At 43.2% G+C, this 21,964-nt stretch overlaps 1 long non-coding RNA gene across 1 annotated transcript; it reads left to right on the plus strand.

Annotated features, from left to right (window-relative positions):
- Window positions 1–3,688: 3,688 nt before the first annotated feature.
- LOC117509844 lies at window positions 3,689–21,547 on the plus strand. Its single transcript, XR_004560559.1, has 3 exons — window positions 3,689–3,699; window positions 19,955–19,961; window positions 21,470–21,547. It is a non-coding gene; the product is annotated as an uncharacterized LOC117509844 (long non-coding RNA).
- The last annotated feature ends 417 nt before the right edge of the window (window positions 21,548–21,964 follow it).

The raw sequence follows: 21,964 nt of genomic DNA on the forward strand, positions 1-21,964 counted from the left end.
ACTGTAAGGCACAACTGAGTGGACACCATTTGATAAATTCAGCTGGTTTTCGGTAAAAATTTTAATGGCTGATGAGAGATTTTGGTCTGGTAGTGTCGCTTTAAGGACGGCCCACGGCACCTGACGGTGATCTGCGCTTTGAGGCGGCAGCGTCTCGCCGTTTCAAGTTGAAAACTTCCACATTTCAGGCTCTGTTGACCCAGTAAGTCGTCAGAGAACAGAGAACTTTCAGAAGAAGTCGGCATGAGGAGTTTATTCGGACATTCCATTGTTAATGGACATTTTGTAATGAAAGAACGTGCGGGCAGAGTCACATGTCGGGCCGGACCCGACCGCGGGGGGTCACGACAAGAAAAACACCTCCGTTGGAAACCTTAATGGGCAAGTTGGAACATGCCCAAGCTGTTAAACAATTTCTCAGTTACTCACTTGTTCAAAGCCATCAAAAGCCGCCTGAATTTTACAAATGGTTTTCAACACAGAGGTGTTTTTCCTATTGCGGCGCACACAGATTCGCCGAGTCGTCACGGAAACAACTCGGCGAATTTGCGCGCACGTCTTTCATTACAAAATGTCCTTAAACAGTGGAATGTCCGCATAAAGTCCTCATGCCGGCCTCTTCTGAATCTTCTCTATTCTCTCACGACGTCCTGGGTGAATTAAGCCTTAAATTAGGATGTTTTCAGGTCGAAACAGGCCGACAACGGCTCCTGGAAGCGCTCCGGCTCCATGGGAAGTCCTTACAGCGACAGAAACACCCCATAATCTCTCATCAGCCATTAAACTTTTCACCGAAAACCAGCTTAATTTCTCGAATAGTGTCCACTCGGATATTCCTCACAGGTCCAGAAAAAAGTTTGATAAAGCAACGCGCGCCGTCTCAAGCAGCATGTGAAACAAAGGAATTCAGCCGAGAGGGCTGAACCACATCTCACTCAAGGCCTGCCCACAGGGAAATGACGTCACCGATGCGTGAAAGAACTCACGCATGTGTAATCCAGCCTTTGGGGAAGTTTATTTGCTGGTTGGATTTTGGAGTGCCGCTCCTTGATGGTTGCTATGGTAACTGTGGGCGCACCTGATTTCTTTTGGATCTTTGCAATCAACTCACCTGGAGTGTGAAGTGGTGGATACAAAAAGGGGTTTTGTAGCGTGAGGGGAGGACTTCACTTCATTCCACTTCACTTCATTCCACTTCACTTCACGGAGAGGAAAGGATTCGGTGGCGGAAGGCATGAAGAGCAGCTGGTGAGGAGAGCGATTGGATAACGGGAGTCGTGTTGACGTTGATGTTACTGGTTCCAGCTGAATGCTCGTGCCGGAGAAACGCCATAAACGTGGATTATCCGCAGCGGCAGGGGAGAACCCTGCCGTGTCTGTGAGTACGCTCTCATGTGTTTGTGAGGTGGTGCTTTTAAGCAGAAAGTTGGAGTTTCCCGTGGGGACGGAGTTGTGTGCTCGCTGGCCTGGGTGTTTGTGTGTGTAGGTGCACGGAAGGCGAGTTGACGGAGAGAGACGCCAGGAGGAGAGACGAGCGACGAGGGGCGTTACGTGCCACAGCCGGGTAGGAGCCTTCCCTCGGCTGAGAGAGTGCGTCGTGCCACGTCGGAGGAGAGGAGGACACGCCCCTAAGCTGACAGTGGGAAAACGTCCGCGGATTGGTGGATGTTTGGTCGGGTCCGGATTGGTTGTCTCTGCTCGTTGACTGTTCGGCTCTGCTGGAAGTTGTTTTTTAATGTTTTTTCTTTTAAGAATTGTATTTTAAGATTTCTCTTTTTTACTTTGTAAAATTGGTAATAAATTATTAATATAAGGTTTGCCTTGTTTGGTCACTCCAGCTCTATTTGACAATAACTAGTAAATTGGACATTTTGTGCTTTAACTCATTATTCAAAACTTACAATAATACATAAACCTTGCTTACATATTTTGGCGTCACGAACAGGATGAGTGGGGGAGGCCCATTTGCTATCGTTGTGGGAAGGTGGGACATATAGCGCGGTATTGTGTAGTTACAGCTGAACCGGCTTTAAACTGGTAGACCCGGCTGCTGAGGTCCGAGCTGCCGGGTTTGCTGCCACACCACCATTGACCAGGACCTCTGATGCTTTTGTTGGCCAATGTCCTACTATAGAATTGACTATTGAGGGAATTTGGTTGGGTGGTCTTTTGGACACAGGGTCACAAGTTACATTAATGGCAGAGAGCCTGTTTAATAAGCATTTTGGACAAAGTAAGCTTGGGCAGGCTCCTACGTGGTTTCGATTGAGCGCTGTTAATGGGTTAGAGATACCTTGTGTTGGTTATGCTGTACTAGACTTAGAGGTTGAGGGTATCATGGTCCCGAGTCGGGGAGTGGTGGTTACTAAAGATGAGAAGTGTACGAACCCCTTAGTTGTTGGAATGAATGTCATTGGAGCCTGTTGGGATGCCTTGTTTAAATGTCCCGGGGAATCTGCCTGCCCACCGGCCTTTAAGAGACAGAAGGTCTGGAGGGATGCGTTTGCTGTGTGCCGGGGTGTTAGGGTTTCCTCAGCGGAGGATGGCTTGGTGGGGTACGTGAGGTTGGCCTCTAAATATGGCATTTCTGTTCCACCAAAGAGTGAGTTGATGGTGTGGGGTCATACTAAGATGGGACCAAGGGGGGTGGATTATGGTGCCTTGATGGAGGCTATGCCTGGTTCTGGGGTTGTGGATGTGGCAAGGGCCCTGGTGGAAGTTAAGAAGTGGAGGGTCCCGGTTCGTGTGTGTAACCCACATCCATATAGCGTTTCGATCGGCCGTTTCCACAAACTAGGTCGGCTTTATTATATTGAGGATTCTGATGTGTGTGGTCCTGATGATGTGGCCCTGTCGATTGTGGAGGATGGTGTTGTCCAGGTCTCGTTGGTGAGTGCTGCAGTCGCTGAGGCTGGTCCGGAATTACCTGTGGCAGTTGGTGTGGGTGAGAGTTGCCCGGATTTGTCTGAACAACAGCAAGGAGAATTGCAGGCTTTGCTGTGGAAATGGGGGAAGGTGTTTGTCCGTCACGAGGAAGATTTTGGGCGGACAAATTTGGTGCAGTATAGGATCCCTACGGGAGATGCTGCCCCTATTCGAGAGAGATACCGTCCGATCCCACCTATGTTGTATAAAGAAGTGAAGACTCTTCTTTCAGGTATGCTTGAGAGGGGAGTGATAAGGGAGAGTAGCAGTCCTTGGGCGGCTCCTATAGTTCTTGTGCGGGAAAAGGATGGTAGTTGGCGTTTCTGCGTAGATTATAGGAAGTTGAATGCAGTTACGCACAAGGATGCATTTCCCTTGCCTCGTATTGAAGAAACACTGACTGGCCTTAGTCAGTCAGAATGGTTCTTGACTTTGGACCTTGCCAGTGGTTACTGGCAGGTTGAAATGCATCCTGATGACCAGGAAAAGACGGCTTTTGCTACCCCGCTGGGCTTGTATGAGTTTGAGCGAATGCCTTTTGGACTTTGTAATGCGCCTGCAACCTTACCATGGTTGATGCAGCAGTGCCTAAATGGACAGATGGCAGAATCATTACTGGTGTATTTGGATGACATCATTATATATTCCGCTGATTTTTCTTCCCACCTTCAGCATCTTGACCGGGTGTTTGAGCGGTTGTGGCGGCATGGTCTGAAATTGCGTCCAGATAAGTGCAGGTTGTTGCAGCAGGAGGTAGCATTCCTGGCACATGTGGTGGATCGACAGGGTGTGAGACCTGATCCAGAAAAAGTCTGTGCTGTCTTGGATTGGCCTGTCCCGAGTACTATTTAGCAGGTCAGGGCATTTTTGGGGTTAGCTGGGTATTATAGGCGATTTGTTGCGGGATTTGCTAAATTAGCTCGGCCCCTGAATAGGCTTTTGACAGGCGTTCAGGTGGATAAGAAGTCACAGTCCAAGAAGGTGAATTGGACTACGGCGTGTCAAGTCTTGTTTGATGCCCTGAAGAAGGCTTTAACGCAGGCTCCGGTTCTGGCATACGCTCATTATGATAAGCCTTTTATTTTGTACACGGACGCTAGTAACCAGGGACTTGGGGCTGTGTTGTCTCAGGTCCAGGATGGTCAGGAACGTGTTGTAGCTTATGCTAGTCGGAGCCTGCATCCAAGTGAACAGAATGATGCGAATTATAGCTCATTCAAACTTGAGTTGTTGGCCTTGAAATGGGCTGTGACGGAAAAATTTAAAGATTTTTTGACGGGAGCAGAATTTACCGTCTATACAGATAATAACCCCTTGGCTCATTTGTAGACAGCACATCTTGGGGCAGTGGAGCAGCGCTGGGTGGCACAGTTGGCTTCTTTTAATTACACAGTGAGATACCATTCAGGTAAAACTAACGTCAATGCTGATGTCTTGTTAAGGTTTCCGGTTCCATCAAAGGGGGCTATAATGTCAGCAAAGGAGCACGACCAGGGGTTAATGGTTAGTGCGGGTGTCGGGGTAATACCTGAGGATGGATGGGCGGAGGCTCAAAGCCTGGATTTGGATATCCAGGCTGTTAAGGGGTATGTTGTTGAGGGGAGCGTTCCAACTCGCTCCCAACGTCTGGTGCTCATGAGCCGAGCCCAAAAATTGCTCTGGCAATGGAGAAAGCTGACAGTGGTAGAGGGTGTGTTATGCCTGACCTTTGTTGATGGACAGAGTCATGAGGAATATCGTCAGATCGTGTGTCCAGGTTGTCGCTGTGAGGAGGTGTGGCAGAAGATTCATGAGGCTGAGGCTCACTTTGGTGTGGATAGGACTCTTACTCAGCTTTGTTGAAGGTTTTATTGGCCTGATATGGAGAGGGAGGTACGGGCATTTCAGGAGAAGTGTGCTATGTGCAGTCTCCAAAGGAGCGGTGTTGAGCCTAGGGCTCCGCTTGGTTCGATTAGTGCTACTTATCCATTGGAGGTTATTGGGTTGGATTTTTTAACCCTTGGCTGACCAATGGATACGTATCAGAACATTTTGGTTGCAACTGATCAGTTCACTCGTTTTGCATGGGCAATTCCCACTTTAGATCAGTCTGCGCAAATGATGGTTAAAATGCTGTGGAAGCATATAATACAGCAGTTTGGGTGCCCCGTACGGTTCCATTCTGATCGTAGCCCGAATTTTGAGTCTGCTTTAATGCAGCAATTCTGTGAATTGTATGGGATAGGCAAAAGTAGGACAACGTCGTATCATCCGGTGGGTAATGGTGGTGTGGAGCGTTTTAACCAAACGTTGCTGAATATGCTCCATTCATTGGGAGAGGAGAGGCAGCGGAGTTGGCCAAACTACATTTCTGAGTTGGTTCATGCTTATAACAATACAGTGCATAGTGCAACGGGTTATGCTCCTTCGTTTTTGATGTTCGGTAGGCATTTACGGCTCCCTGTGAATGTGGGTCTTGGGGTGAGTTCTGAGCAATTATCGTTTGGGTTGACGGGTGGGTAAAAGATCATCATTGCAAACTGTTGTCGGCTTATAACATTGCACGTCAGAGGGCAGCTAGTGAGGCCTCCCAGCGTAAATGTCAGTTTGATAAAAGTGCTAAAGCCTTGCCTCTGGTACCTGGGGAGCAGGTGTGGATGCGGAATAGACGTCGCGAGGGGAAGGGTAAGTTAAGTACTTGGTGGACCCTGAACCCTATTTAATCTTGGATTGTGTAGGCAGTACCGGGGTTGTATATAGGGTGCGTCCAGAGAAAGGGGAGCGTGAGCAGACTGTGCACAGGAATGCTTTAAAGGTGTGCACCGCACCTCAGGCTGAGTCTGGATTATCAACTAAAGGATGGACCCCTCAGGGGATGGGATGTGGAACCCCTGTGTGGTATGGGTTTTACCCAGCTGTGCCTGAGCAGCGATCGTTGGATTCCCCCCCAGGACGTGCTTCGCCGCTCTACTCGTGTAAACTTTGGCTGACCACCGACCCGTTATCCTGATTAGTTTTGTGTGCGTTGCAGGGACTGGCAACGATAAGGTGGGGGGGGATGTAATCCAGCCTTTGGGGAAGTTTATTTGCTGGTTGGATTTTGGAGTGCCGCTCCTTGATGGTTGCTATGGTAACTGTGGGCGCACCTGATTTCTTTTGGATCTTTGCAATCAGCTCACCTGGAGTGTGAAGTGGTGGATACAAAAAGGGGTTTTGTAGCATGAGGGGAGGACTTCACTTCATTCCACTTCACTTCATTCCACTTCACTTCACGGAGAGGAAAGGATTCGGTGGCGGAAGGCATGAAGAGCAGCTGGTGAGGAGAGCGATTGGATAACGGGAGTCGTGTTGACGTTGATGTTACTGGTTCCAGCTGAATGCTCGCGCCGGAGAAACACCATAAACGTGGATTATCCACAGTGGCAGGGGAGAACCCTGCCGTGTCTGTGAGTACGCTCTCATGTGTTTGTGAGGTGGTGCTTTTAAGCAGAAAGTTGGAGTTTCCCGTGGGGACAGAGTTGTGTGCTCGCTGGCCTGGGTGTTTGTGCGTGTAGGTGCACGGAAGGCGAGGTGACGGAGAGAGACGCCAGGAGGAGAGACGAGCGACGAGGGGCGTTACGTGCCACAGCCGGGAAGGAGCCTTCCCTCGGCTGAGAGAGTGCGTCGTGCCACATCGGAGGAGAGGAGGACACGCCCCTAAGCTGACAGTGGGAAAACGTCCACGGATTGGTGGATGTTTGGTCGGGTCCGGAGTGGTTGTCTCTGCTCGTTGACTGTTCGGCTCTGCTGGAAGTTGTTTTTTAATGTTTTTTTCTTTTAAGAATTGTATTTTAAGATTTCTCTTTTTTACTTTGTAAAATTGGTAATAAATTATTAATATAATCAATCAATCAATCAATTTTTTTATATAGCGCCAAATCACAACAAACAGTTGCCCCAAGGCGCTTTATATTGTAAGGCAAGGCCATACAATAATTATGTAAAACCCCAACGGTCAAAATGACCCCCTGTGAGCAAGCACTTGGCTACAGTGGGAAGGAAAAACTCCCTTTTAACAGGAAGAAACCTCCAGCAGAACCAGGCTCAGGGAGGGGCAGTCTTCTGCTGGGACTGGTTGGGGCTGAGGGAGAGAACCAGGAAAAAGACATGCTGTGGAGGGGAGCAGAGATCGATCACTAATGATTAAATGCAGAGTGGTGCATACAGAGCAAAAAGAGAAAGAAACAGTGCATCATGGGAACCCCCCAGCAGTTTACGTCTATAGCAGCATAACTAAGGGATGGTTCAGGGTCACCTGATCCAGCCCTAACTATAAGCTTTAGTAAAAAGGAAAGTTTTAAGCCTAATCTTAAAAGTAGAGAGGGTGTCTGTCTCCCTGATCTGAATTGGGAGCTGGTTCCACAGGAGAGGAGCCTGAAAGCTGAAGGCTCTGCCTCCCATTCTACTCTTACAAACCCTAGGAACTACAAGTAAGCCTGCAGTCTGAGAGCGAAGCGCTCTATTGGGGTGATATGGTACTACGAGGTCCCTAAGATAAGATGGGACCTGATTATTCAAAACCTTATAAGTAAGAACAAGAATTTTAAATTCTATTCTAGAATTAACAGGAAGCCAATGAAGAGAGGCCAATATGGGTGAGATATGCTCTCTCCTTCTAGTCCCCGTCAGTACTCTAGCTGCAGCATTTTGAATTAACTGAAGGCTTTTTAGGGAACTTTTAGGACAACCTGATAATAATGAATTACAATAGTCCAGCCTAGAGGAAATAAATGCATGAATTAGTTTTTCAGCATCACTCTGAGACAAGACCTTTCTGATTTTAGAGATATTGCGTAAATGCAAAAAAGCAGTCCTACATATTTGTTTAATATGCGCTTTGAATGACATATCCTGATCAAAAATGACTCCAAGATTTCTCACAGTATTACTAGAGGTCAGGGTAATGCCATCCAGAGTAAGGATCTGGTTAGACACCATGTTTCTAAGATTTGTGGGGCCAAGTACAATAACTTCAGTTTTATCTGAGTTTAAAAGCAGGAAATTAGAGGTCATCCATGTCTTTATGTCTGTAAGACAACCCTGCAGTTTAGCTAATTGGTGTGTGTCCTCTGGCTTCATGGATAGATAAAGCTGGGTATCATCTGCGTAACAATGAAAATTTAAGCAATACCGTCTAATAATACTGCCTAAGGGAAGCATGTATAAAGTGAATAAAATTGGTCCTAGCACAGAACCTTGTGGAACTCCATAATTAACTTTAGTCTGTGAAGAAGATTCCCCATTTACATGAACAAATTGTAATCTATTAGACAAATATGATTCAAACCACCGCAGCACAGTGCCTTTAATACCTATGGCATGCTCTAATCTCTGTAATAAAATTTTATGTTCAACAGTATCAAAAGCAGCACTGAGGTCCAACAGAACAAGGACAGAGACGAGTCCACTGTCTGAGGCCATAAGAAGATCATTTGTAACCTTCACTAATGCTGTTTCTGTACTATGATGAATTCTAAAACCTGACTGAAACTCTTCAAATAGACCATTCCTCTGCAGATGATCAGTTAGCTGTTTTACAGCTACCCTTTCAAGAATTTTTGAGAGAAAAGGAAGGTTGGAGATTGGCCTATAATTAGCTAAGATAGTTGGGTCAAGTGATGCCACCTTAAAAGCCTGTGGTACATAGCCAACTAACAAAGATAGATTGATCATATTTAAGATCGAAGCATTAAATAATGGTAGGGCTTCCTTGAGCAGCCTGGTAGGAATGGGGTCTAATAAACATGTTGATGGTTTGGATGAAGTAACTAATGAAAATAACTCAGACAGAACAATCGGAGAGAAAGAGTCTAACCAAATACCGGCATCACTGAAAGCAGCCAAAGATAACGATACGTCTTTGGGATGGTTATGAGTAATTTTTTCTCTAATAGTTAAAATTTTGTTAGCAAAGAAAGTCATGAAGTCATTACTAGTTAAAGTTAATGGAATACTCAGCTCAATAGAGCTCTGACTCTTTGTCAGCCTGGCTACAGTGCTGAAAAGAAACCTGGGGTTGTTCTTATTTTCTTCAATTAGTGATGAGTAGAAAGATGTCCTAGCTTTACGGAGGGCTATTTTATAGAGCAACAGACTCTTTTTCCAGGCTAAGTGAAGATCTTCTAAATTAGTGAGACGCCATTTCCTCTCCAACTTACGGGTTATCTGCTTTAAGCTGCGAGTTTGTGAGTTATACCACGGAGTCAGGCACTTCTGATTTAAAGCTCTCTTTTTCAGAGGAGCTACAGCATCCAAAGTTGTCTTCAATGAGGATGTAAAACTATTGACGAGATACTCTATCTCCCTTACAGAGTTTAGGTAGCTACTCTGCACTGTGTTGGTATATGGCATTAGAGAACATAAAGAAGGAATCATATCCTTAAACCTAGTTACAGCGCTTTCTGAAAGACTTCTAGTGTAATGAAACTTATTCCCCACTGCTGGGTAGTCCATCAGAGTAAATGTAAATGTTATTAAGAAATGATCAGACAGAAGGGAGTTTTCAGGGAATACTGTTAAGTCTTCTATTTCCATACCATAAGTCAGAACAAGATCTAAGATATGATTAAAGTGGTGGGTGGACTCATTTACTTTTTGAGCAAAGCCAATAGAGTCTAATAATAGATTAAATGCAGTGTTGAGGCTGTCATTCTCAGCATCTGTGTGGATGTTAAAATCGCCCACTATAATTATCTGAGCTAAGCACTAAGTCAGACAAAAGGTCTGAAAATTCACAGAGAAACTCACAGTAACGACCAGGTGGACGATAGATAATAACAAATAAAACTGGTTTTTGGGACTTCCAATTTGGATGGACAAGACTAAGAGACAAGCTTTCAAATGAATTAAAGCTCTGTCTGGGTTTTTGATTAATTAATAAGCTGGAATGGGAGATTGCTGCTAATCCTCCTCCTCGGCCCGTGCTACGAGCATTCTGACAGTTAGTGTGACTCGGGGGTGTTGACTCATTTAAACTAACATATTCATCCTGCTGTAACCAGGTTTCTGTTAGGCAGAATAAATCAATATGTTGATCAATTATTATATCATTTACCAACAGGGACTTAGAAGAGAGAGACCTAATGTTTAATAGACCACATTTAACTGTTTTAGTCTGTGGTGCAGTTGAAGGTGCTATATTATTTTTCTTTTTGAATTTTTATGCTTAAATAGATTTTTGCTGATTGTTGGTGGTCTGGGAGCAGGCACCGTCTCTACGGGGATGGGGTAATGAGGGGATGGCAGGGGGAGAGAAGCTGCAGAGAGGTGTGTAAGACTACAACTCTGCTTCCTGGTCCCAACCCTGGATAGTCACGGTTTGGAGGATTTAAGAAAATTGGCCAGATTTCTAGAAATGAGAGCTGCTCCATCCAAAGTGGGATGGATGCCGTCTCTCCTAACAAGACCAGGTTTTCCCCAGAAGCTTTGCCAATTATCTATGAAGCCCACCTCATTTTTTGGACACCACTCAGACAGCCAGCAATTCAAGGAGAACAGGCGGCTAAACATGTCACTCCCAGTCCGATTGGGGAGGGGCCCAGAGAAAACTACAGAGTCCGACATTGTTTTTGCAAAGTTACACACCGATTTAATGTTAATTTTAGTGACCTCCGATTGGCGTAACCGGGTGTCATTACTGCCGACGTGAATTACAATCTTACCAAATTTACGCTTAGCCTTAGCCAGCAGTTTCAAATTTCCTTCAATGTCGCCTGCTCTGGCCCCCGGAAGACAATTGACTATGGTTGCTGGTGTCGCTAACTTCACATTTCTCAAAATAGAGTCGCCAATAACCAGAGTTTGATCCTCAGCGGGTGTGTCGTCGAGTGGGGAAAAATGGTTAGAAATGTGAACGGGTTGGCGGTGTACACGGGGCTTCTGTTTAGGACTACCCTTCCTCCTCACAGTCACCCAGTCGGCCTGCTTTCCCAGCTGCTCGGGATCTGCCAGAGGGAAACTAACGGCTGCTAAGCTACCTTGGTCCGCACCGACTACAGGGGCCTGGCTAGCTGTAGAATTTTCCACACACAAAGTGAATAATGTGTAAATAATTTAGAGGTGATTCAGCAGAGGGAGTGCTTTAGTTAAGGCACGTGAAGATTACACTGGGAAAAAAATCGTTATCTAGTTAACTAGATCAATCTAACTGCGCAGATTAAACAGCTAACAGATACAGAAAAACACCGCTGTGCTCCGGAACAGGAAGTGATACAATACCGCAGTGAGAGCCAACCACCAGTAGAGGCAAGCCTCAAGGCGCTTCACACAAGTAAGGTCGAACCTTACTAACCCCCAGAGCAACAGTGGTAAGGACTCTGTTTTGAGAAATGTGAAGTTACCGACACCAGCAACCATAGTCAATTGTCTTCCGGGGGCCAGAGCAGGCGACATTGAAAGAAATTTGAAACTGCTGGCTAAGGCTAAGCGTAAATTTGGTAAAATTGTAATTCACGTCGGCAGTAATGACACCCGGTTACGCCAATCGGAGGTCACTAAAATTAACATTGAATCGGTGTGTAACTTTGCAAAAACAATGTCGGACTCTGTAGTTTTCTCTGGGCCCCTCCCCAATCGGACCGGGAGTGACATGTTTAGCCGCATGTTCTCATTGAATTGCTGGCTGTCTGAGTGGTGTCCAAAAAATGAGGTGGGCTTCATAGATAATTGGCAAAGCTTCTGGGGAAAACCTGGTCTTGTTAGGAGAGACGGCATCCATCCCACTTTGGATGGAGCAGCTCTCATTTCTAGAATTCTGGCCAATTTTCTTAAATCCTCCAAACTGTGACTATCCAGGGTTGGGACCAGGAAGCAGAGTTGTAGTCTTACACACCTCTCTGCAGCTTCTCTCCCCCTGCCATCCCCTCATTACCCCATCCCCGTAGAGACGGTGCCTGCTCCCAGACCACCAATAACCAGCAAAAATCTATTTAAGCATAAAAATTCAAGAAGAAAAAATAATATAGCACCTTCAACTGCACCACAGACTAAAACAGTTAAATGTGGTCTATTAAACATTAGGTCTCTCTCTTCTAAGTCCCTGTTAGTAAATTATATAATAATTGATCAACATATTGATTTATTCTGCCTTACAGAAACCTGGTTACAGCAGGATGAATATGTTAGTTTAAATGAGTCAACACCCCCGAGTCACACTAACGGAGGATTAGCCGCAATCTTCCATTCCAGCTTATTAATTAATCAAAAACCCAGACAGAGCTTTAATTCATTTGAAAGCTTGTCTCTTAGTCTTGTCCATCCAAATTGGAAGTCCCAAAAACCAGTTTTATTTGTTATTATCTATCGTCCACCTGGTCGTTACTGTGAGTTTCTCTGTGAATTTTCAGACCTTTTGTCTGACTTAGTGCTTAGCTCAGATAAGATAATTATAGTGGGCGATTTTAACATCCACACAGATGCTGAGAATGACAGCCTCAACACTGCATTTAATCTATTATTAGACTCAATTGGCTTTGCTCAAAATGTAAATGAGTCCACCCACCACTTTAATCATAACCTAGATCTTGTTCTGACTTATGGTATGGAAATTGAAGACTTAACAGTATTCCCTGAAAACTCCCTTCTGTCTGATCATTTCTTAATAACATTTACATTTACTCTGATGGACTACCCAGCAGTGGGAAATAAGTTTCATTACACTAGAAGTCTTTCAGAAAGCGCTGTAACTAGGTTTAAGGATATGATTCCTTCTTTATGTTCTCTAATGCCATATACCAACACAGTGCAGAGTAGCTACCTAAACTCTGTAAGGGAGATAGATTATCTCGTCAATAGTTTTACATCCTCGTTGAAGACAACTTTGGATGCTGTAGCTCCTCTGAAAAAGAGAGCTTTAAAGAAGTGCCTGACTCCATGGTATAACTCACAAACTCGCAGCTTAAAGCAGATAACCCGTAAGTTGGAGAGGAAATGGCGTCTCACTAATTTAGAAGATCTTCACTTAGCCTGGAAAAAGAGTCTGTTGCTCTATAAAAAAGCCCTCCGTAAAGCTAGGACATCTTACTACTCATCACTAATTGAAGAATATAAGAACAACCCCAGGTTTCTTTTCAGCACTGTAGCCAGGCTGACAAAGAGTCAGAGCTCTATTGAGCCGAGTATTCCTTTAACTTTAACTAGTAATGACTTCATGACTTTCTTTGCTAATAAAATTTTAACTATTAGAGAAAAAATTACTCATAACCATCCCAAAGACGTATCGTTATCTTTGGCTGCTTTCAGTGATGCCGGTATTTGGTTAGACTCTTTCTCTCAGATTGTTCTGTCTGAGTTATTTTCATTAGTTACTTCATCCAAACCATCAACATGTCTATTAGACCCCATTCCTACCAGGCTGCTCAAGGAAGCCCTACCATTATTTAATGCTTCGATCTTAAATATGATCAATCTATCTTTATTAGTTGGCTATGTACCACAGGCTTTTAAGGTGGCAGTAATTAAACCATTACTTAAAAAGCCGTCACTTGACCCAGCTATCTTAGCTAATTATAGGCCAATCTCTCATCTGCAGAGGAATGGTTATTTGAAGAGTTTCAGTCAGGTTTTAGAATTCATCATAGTACAGAAACAGCATTAGTGAAGGTTACAAATGATCTTCTTATGGCCTCAGACAGTGGACGCATCTCTGTGCTTGTTCTGTTAGACCTCAGTGCTGCTTTTGATACTGTTGACCATAAAATTTTATTACAGAGATTAGAGCATGCCATAGGTATTAAAGGCACTGCGCTGCGGTGGTTTGAATCATATTTATCTAATAGATTACAATTTGTTCATGTAAATGGGGAATCTTCTTCACAGACTAAGGTTAATTATGGAGTTCCACAAGGTTCTGTGCTAGGACCAATTTTATTCACTTTATACATGCTTCCCTTAGGCAGTATTATTAGACGGCATTGCTTAAATTTTCATTGTTACGCAGATGATACCCAGCTTTATCTATCCATGAAGCCAGAGGACACACACCAATTAGCTAAACTGCAGGATTGTCTTACAGACATAAGGACATGGATGACCTCTAATTTCCTGCTTTTAAACTCAGATAAAACTCAAGTTATTGTACTTGGCCCCACAATTCTTAGAAACATGGTGTCTAACCAGATCCTTACTCTGGATGGCATTACCCTGACCTCTAGTAATACTGTGAGAAATCTTGGAGTCATTTTTGATCAGGATATGTCATTCAAAGCGCATATTAAACAAATATGTAAGACTGCTTTTTTGCATTTATGCAATATCTCTAAAATTAGAAAGGTCTTGTCTCAGAGTGATGCTGAAAAACTAATTCATGCATTTATTTCCTCTAGGCTGGACTATTGTAATTCATTATTATCAGGTTGTCCTAAAAGTTCCCTGAAAAGCCTTCAGTTAATTCAAAATGCTGCAGCTAGAGTACTGACGGGGACTAGAAGGAGAGAGCATATCTCACCCATATTGGCGTGTCTTCATTGGCTTCCTGTTAAAATTCTTCTTCTTACTTATAAGGTTTTGAATAATCAGGTCCCATCTTATCTTAGGGACCTCATAGTACCATATCACCCCAATAGAGCGCTTCGCTCTCAGACTGCAGGCTTACTTGCAGTTCCTAGGGTTTGTAAGAGTAGAATGGGAGGCAGAGCCTTCAGCTTTCAGGCTCCTCGCCTGTGGAACCAGCTCCCAATTCGGATCAGGGAGACAGACACCCTCTCTACTTTTAAGATTAGGCTTAAAACTTTCCTTTTTGCTAAAGCTTATAGTTAGGGCTGGATCGGGTGACCCTGAACCATCCCTTAGTTATGCTGCTATAGACTTAGACTGCTGGGGGGTTCCCATGATGCACTGAGTGTTTCTTTTTCTTTTTGCTCTGTATGCACCACTCTGCATTTAATCATTAGTGAATGATCTCTGCTCCCCACCACAGCATGTCTTTTTCCTGGTTCTCTCCCTCAGCCCCAACCAGTCCCAGCAGAAGACTGCCCCTCCCTGAGCCTGGTTCTGCTGGAGGTTTCTTCCTGTTAAAAGGGAGTTTTTCCTTCCCACTGTCGCCAAGTGCTTGCTCACAGGGGGTCGTTTTGACCATTGGGGTTTTTACGTAATTATTGTATGGCCTTGCCTTACAATATAAAGTGCCTTGGGGCAACTGTTTGTTGTGATTTGGCGCTATATAAATAAAATTGATTGAATTGATTGATTGATTGAACTCTGTTGTGATTTGACGCTATATATATCAAAATAAACTGAAACTGAAAACAAAAAATTAAATTAACTTTCTTTCTTTTTTTTATTTGTTTTTCAAAAATGTCTATCAGTTTATAAAGTATTTGATAGTATAGACCATACTGTTCTACTGGATAAACAACAGCAGTATGGTATCAGGGGACTGGCACATGGTTGGATAGCTAGCTATTTATACAATAGGTATCAGTATGTTTATATTGATGGGACAAACTCTGAATTCATGAAAATTACTTGTGGGATGCCCCAGGGTTCAGTTCTGGGGCTGTTGTTGTTTCTTCTATTTATTAATGAAATATATTTACTTTCCAAGTCCGTCAGTTGTATTTTATTTGCTGATGATACAGGAGTGTTTTGTAGTGGGGAATATTTGGGACAGACCTTGGACATGATGGACAAGGAGCTACAGAGTTTAAACAATGGATTGATTGAAACAAATTATCGCTCCGCTTTGGTAAAACAAAATGTATCATATTTGGAAACATGTACAGTAATTTCTCCAGAAATTTGTCATTAAATTATATTGAAATTGAAATTGTTATTTATGATAAACTGAGCTGGAAAACACACATTAATTTTGTTAAATCAAAAATGTCAAAAGCCACTGCAATTTTGCATAAAGCACGATTTCATTTCCCAACACTCATTAACGATTTTATATCATTCATTGCTCATTCCATATATGACCTATTGTATTGTATTGAGTTGTGGGGTAATACATTTAAAACTAATACTTACGGAAAACTAATACCAATATTTTTGTTGCAAAACAAAGCTAACAATTATCTGTAACAAGCAAAGCAAGCAAACAAATCCATTGTTTGCGTGTTTACAGATTCTAAAATTCTGGGACTTGGTTAAGTACACCACAATACAAATAATATATAAAGCTAAAAAATAAACTGTTGCCACAACATGACAAGGATCTGTTTAAAATGAGGAACTCCAGTTATAATTTGAGAGGATTTTTTTTTTTTTTAATTAAGGATAAACTACTGCAAAAAGTCGCTGTGCTTCTATTAAAAGTGTCAACATCTGGAATAACTGTCCTAACAATATTAAAGTACTTGGTACTTTAGTAGGCTTTAAAATGCATTATAATAAAATAATAAAATTGCTTGCTATAGTTTGAAGACTTAGGTTTATCGAGGGATGGTGGCCAAGTGGTTAAAGTGCTTGGTTTCAGTGCAGAAGGTTCGGGGTTCAAATCCCACCCCTGCCACATTTCTCCATGTAAAGTGGAGTTGCATCAGGAAGGGCATACGGTGTAAAACCTGTGCCAATTCAACATGCAGATCCACCTTGGATTTGCTGTGGCGACCCCGAGTGCAAACAAGGGAGCAGCCGAAGTTGCTTACTGTATGCAATACATGTAAAATTGTAGCTGCCTCCAATGCCTCTTACACCTGTTACTACAACTATTTGTGCACACCAGCAGCTGAAAGACAGAGTGTGCGCTGTGAGAGCCCAATGAACCCTCTCGCGGCAGGTGTTGGCCAAATTCCAGCTGACACACACGAACATCTAACACTGCTAGTTTGGCACTTAGAAAATGTGTGGCCATTCACGCTATTAGCATGAAAACAATCAGCAGATGTTCACTGTTGAGGTGGATGTGTGATTCTCTAAGTGTCCCATGAGTGTGGCTTTGCAAACAGACACAGTGACATGTTGGTGTGTGCGCTGAACTGACAGGGGGTGTGTCCGCCGACAGGAACAGCTGTGGAGAAATGTGGTTCCGGACATCCCAGCTGGATAACACGTACCGTGTTTGGTGGACATGAACTAACAACTGTCCACTGTGACGCGCGTGTGTCTGCTTGCTGTCTTCATGTGGACATACATAAAAACATATTTCGCTGTTGCAATGGGCTGCAGCGCACCCATTGACAGGCTACCCCAGGTGAAACGGACCATCAGATTATAACACGCAGCGGGCAATCTGAATGTCACATCACCCACGTGAGCTCTGTTTCACATGATGCGGTGTCTGTCCTGCGGTGCGCCATCTACAAGACACGCGTGTCAGGTAGAACATGTGCATGGGGCCGGCTGGACACATCACCAGCAGATGTGGACATGATAAGAGTGCACTGCTTCTCATTCATGTAATTTCATGATTGTACGTCTGTGACCATGGGTCATCTACAGGAGGAACAGATGGATCATACTTGTATTTCCCACTTGATAAGATGGATTCAATAAATTGCGATGTTTTTAAATGGTGTATGGTTGCATTTTTTTTAAAATACGTCCATGTCCTTCTTGATATCAGGCATTTTCCCACACCTTTTACAGAACAGCGCTGGTAGCTCAGTGGTAATATTTCTGGCTGGCAATCAGAGCTTTTGGAAATTGCAGGTTCGAATCCCGTGGGTGGTATACACACACACATATATATATATATATATATATACACATACGAGGTCTATTAGATAAGAAACCGACACTTTTATTTTTTTTTAACTATATGGATTTGAATGACGTGCGATTACACCAATCATGCTTGAACCCTCGTGCGCATGCGTGGGTTTTTTCACGCATGTCGGTGACGTCATTTCCCTGTGGGCAGGCCTTGAGTGAGATGTGGTCCAGCCCTCTCGGCTGAATTCCTTTGTTTCACACGCTGCTCAAGACGGCGCGCGTTGCTTTATCAGAAGATTCAGAAGAGGCCGGTATGAGGACTTTATGTGGGCATTCCACTGTTTAAGGACATTTTATAATGAAAGACGTGCGCGCAAATTCACCGAGTCGTTTCCTGTATGCGCCGCGACAGGAAAAACACCTCTGTGTTGAAAACCATTTGTAAAATTCAGGCGGCTTTTGATGGCTTTCAACAAGTGAGTAACTGAGAAATTGTTTAACAGCTTGGGCATGTTCCAGCTTGCCCGTTAAGGTTTCCAATGGAGGTGTTTTTCCTGTTGCGACCCCCCGCGGTCAGGTCCAGCCTGACATGCGACTCTGCCCGCACGTTCTTTCATTACAAAATGTCAGTTAACAATGGAATGTCCGAATAAACTCCTCATGCCGACTTCTTCTGAAAGTTCTCTGTTCTCTGACGACTTACTGGGTCAACAGAGCCTGAAATGTGGAAGTTTTCAACTTGAAACAGCGAGACGATGCCGCCTCGAAGCACAGATCGCCGTCAGGCGCCGTGGGCCATCCTTAAAGCGACACTACCAGACCAAAATCTCTCATCAGCCGTTAAAATTTTTACCGAAAACCAGCTGAATTTATAGAATGGTGTCCACTCAGTTGTGCCTTACAGTTTTTGAAAAAATTTTTATCAAACAAAGCAGCAGTCTCTGAGCCATTCCTAAACAATGAAAAAACTACGAGAGGGTGGGCGACTCCTCACTCAAAGACTGCCCACAGGCGAATGACGTAACCGACAGGCGTGAAAAAACTCTTGCATGCCCACGAGGGTTCAAGCATGTCTGATGTAATCACACGTGATTCAAATCCATATGGTTTTTGAAAAAAATAATAAGGTTGGATACTTTTCTAACAGACCTCGTATATATATATAATTCACAGCAGCTGCGCAATGTAGTTACACATACTGCGGCTGCTTGCACTGTGTTCCCATGTGCACAAAGCCATCATAGCTGCATCGTTCATGCCTGCCCGTCAGTTCAATGTTTTCGTGGTTCGCTCATACGAGCTGTTCCGCCGTGATTCACCCTTATTTGTAATATGTGTGAAGGGGCCATCAAGAAAGTCAAATCACCCAGAAGCTGCAGTCTACTTGATGGTAAAGGGAAAATGTAAAAGAATCCAGAGTATACAAAGAGAAAACATACACTTCTCCAGCACACTTCTTTTCAAAAACAAATCCCCAGTCTTTTTTTGTCTCATTCCCATTCTGCCAAAGACTGTCAGCACAGAGGTTGATTATATATATATACAAACCACACACACACACAAACCACTTATTCTGGCAGATTTTTGCCACTAATCATTACATGTATTCATAAAATCCTACAGAATCCTAAGATGTCAATGAATGGATTTTTCACTCCAACTGTTGACTTTTCAGGCACTTCTGTAAACTTTATTAAAAATAAATAAATAAATAAAAAGCTTAAAGACAATCTGATGAGATTTTTTTGACAGACATAAGCTATATTCAGTAGAAGATAATTCTTTCTGTCTAAACTCTGCACTGATGGACCTGGATTACAAAGTGCCCCTTCAGTCAAGAAGAAAATGAGGGAATTTTTCTGCTGTAAAAAACTTATAAGAATTCTACCAACATCACTTATTTCCTGTGATTAGCAGTTAAACAAAACTAATGGAGCCAATAAGTCAGTGGGTCCACAAAATGTCTATAATTCTATAACAACTACTGCATATTCATCCATCCATTTTTATATCTGCTTACTCCAATTAAGGGTCACGTGGGCCTGGAAAGTATCCCAGCATTCATAGGGCTTGAGGTAGCATACACCTTTGACAGGACGCCATTCTGTCAGGGTCACATATAGACAAACACATTCACACCTGCATGCACAATGCACAGGTTTTTTTTTTTTTTTTCGAGAACATACAAACTCCACACAGAACACACAACCTTCTTGCTGTGAGGAAACAGTGTTAACCACTAAGTCACAATACTGCCCAACTACTGCATATTCAGCTCTGAAATTTTGGGGTCTGATGAATCCAAGCAGTCTTGTATAAAGTACCTCAAAGTGATACTTGAGTGAAAGTACAAGTATCTTACCATAAAATTACTCTGGTAAAAGTAAAGTCTCCTTTAAAAATATTACTTGAGTAAAAGTCTTAAAGTATCTGACATTTTCTGTACTTAAGTATGAAAAGTAAATGTCTCACATAAAATGTACTTTAAGTAAAAGTATTGAGTAAAAGTAAATTCCAAAACGAGTGGAGAGTGAAACAGCGACACAAAACGAAAGTCAGTGTGGTGTCTGGAGAACCCAGGAATGGGCCTTGACCCCTATAAAAGGCTGGATCTGCCTCTGGCAGAGCAGTTGGTGTTGGTGACGGTATGAGTGGGCAACAGGTGGATGTGAATAGCTGTAAATAAAGTTGCCATTCAGTCTTTTTCCTTCAAGACCCACACACACTCTGTTAAACACAACAGTCAGGCTCTAGCAAACAGAACAGTCATTTATAGCTACACAGTTGTGCCAAATTTAAGGAAAAGTAAAAAAACAAAAACTGCAAGCATCATCACCACCAACCACTGCAAAGCAATCAAACGTAGCGCTCTTGTGCGCTTGAATCCAAAACGTGGTGCCGCTTTAACACAAACATTTCAAAGAAAATAAATGAAATGAAACAGCCACGCTGGCCAGTTTTGTCTCCAAACCGTCCCACCTGAGCTGTCCCTCAGCTGTTGTATTTTCATTCCTAATCTTGTCACCATATCCATTTTTTACACCATTATTGAAATCATATTGTAATTTGAGAAATGCAGCAGGTCCTTGGTGTAAGTGAATGTCAAGCATGGAGTTACCCCTTAAAGGGTTTGTTTTGGCAAATGTCAAGATTCAGGTTTTCACTCAATGGAGGTGGGTTCTGGAAATGCCCAGGTGAGATCAAATTTATTAAATGTTCAGTCTCTTGACCAACTCTTCGCAGGTTTTTTGTTGATTTCTTCAAACATGGTATATGTTAGTTAAGGTTCACCTCAAATTTATCCTCAAACTATTTTTTTTTGCAAAGACAGGGGTTAAAGATTTGATTTTCAACCAACCTTGGACTATATGTACCGCATTTAGTCCAAGTTGGACTAAAAAACACTTCAAGTAACACAAATTTAAGGACAAGCTTTTGGGAAGAGGCATTAATCCAAAGAGGACAGTTATGAAAACTTGCAGCTATTCTTGTTTTTCATGCTGGCCTTATGACACTCAGACACTTTATGACATTTATTCTTGAATTTGTCACCCGTGTTCTTAAATAGTTCATCTCCACACATTACCATACATGTTCAGCAAGCTCCAGGAGGCAGGTAATAAATCTAAAGCATGTATGATATGATTGTGGTGAAACCATTGAGTTGATTTCAAAACTCCTTCAGATAATGAAGTAAAATTTGCCAACCATCCGTTCCAACTAAAAATGACAGGCTTTCCCTCACAAGATTCCTGGCACAAATGTGTCGGCTAATCACCTAGTGTGTCCTCACATACAGAGTCTTCCTGTGTATGTGATAATTTCACTTCTTTTCACATAATCCATGTACAGAGAACCTGCTCTGCAATCTTTTCCCATTGTGATGGAAATAACAGTGGAAGGTAAAGTGATCATTACAGGACTTAAGATTCAGTGGTAATTGGGCTGCATTTATGTCACACTTTCCATCTGAATCAGAAGCTCAAAGGGCTGTACAATGATGCCTCACATTCACCCATTAGCGCACACGCTCACACATCAGTGGCAAAGTGCCGCCATGCAAAACGCTCACTACACACTGGGAGCAACTTTGGGATTAAGGACTTCACCCAAGGGTCCTTAGGGATTTTCTGGTCTGCCTGGTTTTGAACCAGGTATCCTCTGGTTTCATCCTCATGCTTAACCATAGACCATCACCTCCCCAGATGGTCCAGTGACTTTTTCATGAATATGAAAAAGCCCATTTTTCTGTCCATATTGTCCTCATCCAAATAGTCTTGCATTTTTCTGAGATTTCTAACATTCTTTCATCATAGCTGAAAAGGTAGCTCAGTGGGATAAAGAAAAGAAATGGGCGACCAACTGGTAGACATTGCTTCAATTCCTTGCAGCATTGTAAAGATTTAGTTAACACTTTCAGTTACTGCTG

This window comes from Thalassophryne amazonica, chromosome 5, assembly GCF_902500255.1.
Source record: "Thalassophryne amazonica chromosome 5, fThaAma1.1, whole genome shotgun sequence".
NCBI classification, from domain to species: Eukaryota; Metazoa; Chordata; class Actinopteri; order Batrachoidiformes; family Batrachoididae; genus Thalassophryne; species Thalassophryne amazonica.